The sequence below is a fragment of the Gallinula chloropus genome (assembly GCF_964237585.1).
Source record: "Gallinula chloropus genome assembly, chromosome: 21".
Lineage (NCBI taxonomy): Eukaryota > Metazoa > Chordata > Aves > Gruiformes > Rallidae > Gallinula > Gallinula chloropus.
The window spans coordinates 5,163,140-5,166,891 of NC_140106.1; the positions used below are offsets into that span (position 1 = coordinate 5,163,140).

Consider the following 3,752-nt stretch of genomic DNA (forward strand, 5'->3'; position numbering starts at 1 on the left):
AGATGCCACAACACAGTAGCATCCCATACAGCATGGAGCCCATGATGGCCGCAAAGCCTTCTATGCAGTACTTGGACATATTTTGATTCCCCTCAGTGTTTGTGTCGCTTCTTCCTTCCGCACCTGGAGGAACATTTCTGGATGTGAGCATGTCCTGTGCACCACGGATAATCTCCCAGGTGTCCAGAAAATGTTCTTTCTGACGTTTCTAGCCTCTCTGAAGCAGTGAACATTCTGGGGCTGCCATGTTCCCTTGGTTTCTGAAGCAGCAGAGGAAACGCTGCAAGCCTCCCCTTCTCCTCTCAGGTTTCCTTAAACTCTGGGATGGCCTTAATCCACTTTTCCCAGTGACTTGGCTTTGTTCCCCCGTCTCAGCGAGTTGAGTTTCTTTTGGGCTCACCCACCTTCCCTGCCTGAGGCAGGTACGTGCTGCTGCCTGGGGGCTTGGTCTGACCCTTTGGGCTAAGTGGTATCCCCAAACAAAAGTGCTGGGGACAGATGGGGAGCACGTGGGGGAGGGCAGCTGTTTGACCCATTGTCCCTTTGAGCGAGAAAGACAGAGACCATCCCTGGGCCTTGGAGTGCCACCCCCAGCTCCCCCTGCCCAGCCCAGCACCCGCACCCCCAGGGGATGCAGTCAGGCCCCCTTGGGAAGGCACCGGAACAGCCCTCTCCCGCTTTGCCTTTTCCATGGCATAGGCACAGCTTGAACGCCCCCGTTTTAGGACTTGCTTCCCCTTATGGCCCCTGCAAGCAGCCCAGTACCTGGATTCAGTGGGAAACGTTCATCTCTGCTGGCACGCCAGGCTTCCCCGGGATTGGACAGCACTGCCAAGGGTCAGAGAAAGGTAAAGCCTCAGCGTGGCTCCGGCACAGAGGGTGCAGGGGGACGGGGCAGGTGCCCTCTGAGCCGTGCCCTCTCTGGCAGGGCATCCCTTTGGGCCTGAGTGAACGGGAGGGAGCCGCTCGCCTCTCTTGTGCCCAGGACTCCTCCCAGCAAGCTCTGGGATGGCTTTAATCCACTTTTCCCAGTGCCCTGGCTTTGTTCACCCTTCTCTGCCAGTTGTACCACTTACACAGAGTTTCTTTTGGGCTCACCCACCTTCACTGCCTCAGGCAGGTACGTGCTGCTGCCTGGGGGCTCGGTCTGACCCTTTGGGCTAAGTGTTACCCCCAAAAAAAAGTGCTGAGGACAGATGGGGGGCACGTGGGGGAGGGCAGCTGTTTGACCCATTGTCCCTTTGAGCGAGACAGACAGAGACCATCCCTGGGCCTGGGAGTACTACCCCCAGCACCACCTGACCAGCCCAGCACCCGCACACCGACGGGATGCAGTCAGGCCCCCTTGGGAAGGCACCGGAACCTCCCTCTCCCACTTTACTTTTTCTCTGGCATGGGCACAGTTTGAACGTCCCTGTTTTAGGACTTGCTTCCCCTTATGGCCCCTGCAAGACAGCCCAGTACCTGGATTCAGTGGAAAACGTTCCTCTCTTCTTCGGGCACGCCAGACTTCCCTGAGCTTGGGCAGCACTGCCAAGGGTCAGAGAAAGGTAAAGCCTCAGCGTGGCTCCGGCACAGAGAGTGCAGGGGGACGGGGCAGGTGCCCTCTGAGCCGTGCCCGCTCTGGCAGGGCATCCCCTTGGGCCTGAGTGCACGGGAGGGAGCCGCTCGCCTCTCTTGTGCCCAGGACTCCTCCCGGCAAGCTCTGGGATGCTCCTGGCTCCTTTTGGAACAGGCTCCCTGCACTCACAGGCTGGCTGATGACGCCGTGAGCAGCAGCGGCACCGGGGGAAGAGGCAGCACGCACACAGGGGTTTGATTTGTGACACTGAACGACTGAAGCACAGCAGTTACCTGGCACAACATCTGACTGGCTTGTCCTCTTGTGTTCCTCAGAGACTGGCACTGGCTGGCTCTGTGCTTCCGGAACCACCTCCTTCTGCACATCCCCACCGTCCATCTCTTTAGAAAGAAAGTGAGACAGTTGAATGAGATGCACCTGTTCCCCCTGAGGAGCGTGGTCTCTTCAGGAGGCAATACTTCTCCAAGGACATGGATAGCGCTTAGAAGCAAAGCCTGGCCTTTTATCTGCTGGTCACGTCACACCGTGTCATTCATGGAGGAGCATTAAGTGCCAGACACTTTCCCGTTTACCAGTGAGCAGCAAATCCTGACCCGCTGACACACTAGGAGATTGCATGCCATCTTTTGTTTGCCTGCCTTCCTCCCCCTGCTGTGTAGGCCACAGCTTGTCCGTATGTGCATCTCAAACCACAGCTGCCCACATCTCCTGGTGAAGAGTGATGGAGACCCACCTCGTGCTGCTTTCTCTATGTCCCTCATTATGGCCTCTAGGACTTCTGATGTCTGCTGGGGAGATTTGCCCCTTTCAGCTCTGGGCCATGGTCTTCGACGACCTGAAGGAACATTTAAAGTTACATTTCTCCCGACTGAAATCCTGACAGCGAGCGCTCAGGCTGTGACGCCAGTCGAGATGGATTCCTCACTCACCCTTGGGACGCCTTGTGAGCTCCAGGGCAGGATCCGGACTGGGGGCTGGGAAAGCTCTCCCTGTACCCACATCTGCAACCAAAGAGTCACAAGGAGTTTCCCTCATACACTGTGATACACCCCCTGATAACCGAACAGCAGAACCTGGACAGGGATCAGGAAGGACACGGCACACACGAGGCAGGTCTGGATTCTCCCACCTGCCACAGACACCTCGCTCCCACTGGGGCTTTGAGCTGGCAGCTCTCAAAGCAAGTGAAAAGCCACCACGTACCCATGGCACCTCCCTGCAGTGCAGTCCTGGAAGGCAGCTGGGAAGCTGGACGCCCGTCGCCTCCCTCCATGCCTGTAAACAAAGCGACCAGAGAAGCTCCCATGACATCTTGCCGTCCACGGCTTCAGATGGGAACGGCAGTGAGTGCCGGCCAAACGCGGGATTGCTCCCTGCGCTCGTCTCTCCCTTCCACACAGCAGCGTTGTGCGGACAGTTCCTGGCTGCCCGGAGCCAACCATGCACAGAGCTGTTGGCAGAACGGACTCCCTGCAGCCCACACCCACTCTCACCTCAGCCCCAACAAGCCCGCTGGCTTTGCAGCAGGCCCCAGAAAGCCTGGGAGAGATGGCTTTGTGAGCGTTGGGGCACATCCCTGAGCCTCAGCCATTCCCCCTCTGCTCTTCTGCGTGTCTGAGAACACGCCAAGACAACACAGTGAATTCCCCGGAGCGACACACGAAAACCTAAATGCTGGCGCATTGGCGTGACGTACCGGCGGGATTGCGCTGAGGCTCCAGGCCTGGATCCGGCTGGGAGCTGGGGAGCCCATCGGCTACAGGCACATCTGTAATCAAGCATGTTGCCATTAGACCTTGTGATATCCTTCCTTCCCAGTGAGCTGCGGTGACAGGAGGGGGGGTCTGGTACTGGTGTGGGACCAGTCGTGGGCGGGGATTTCCAAAGCCGCAGGGATGCCTGGACAACCTGTTGGCTGTGGCTGGCAGCTCTCAGAAGTGACCCTTCCAACCTGACACATGCTATGGTTCTGTGCACGGAAGCAGCCCAGATGAAAACCCTGGAGGAACAATCCCATCATCCACAGGGCTTGTGCAGAAGAGCCTGCTGGCCACTGAGAGCCTGCCCTGGTGCTGCCCCATCTGCTCCCCAGGGCTGTGGGCTGTTCCAGCCTGTCCCATGGGGACTGGGGTTCACCCAAGGAGAGCACAGCAGGGCTAGATGTGGAAGG

At 58.2% G+C, this 3,752-nt stretch overlaps 1 long non-coding RNA gene across 1 annotated transcript; it reads right to left on the reverse strand.

Moving 5' to 3' along the window:
* Window positions 1-763: 763 nt before the first annotated feature.
* LOC311199827 lies at window positions 764-1,940 on the reverse strand. The gene is made up of 3 exons (XR_014617778.1): window positions 1,855-1,940; window positions 1,465-1,530; window positions 764-828 (listed from the first exon to the last, which is right to left on the reverse strand). It is a non-coding gene; the product is annotated as an uncharacterized lncRNA (long non-coding RNA).
* Between the last annotated feature and the right edge of the window lie 1,812 nt (window positions 1,941-3,752).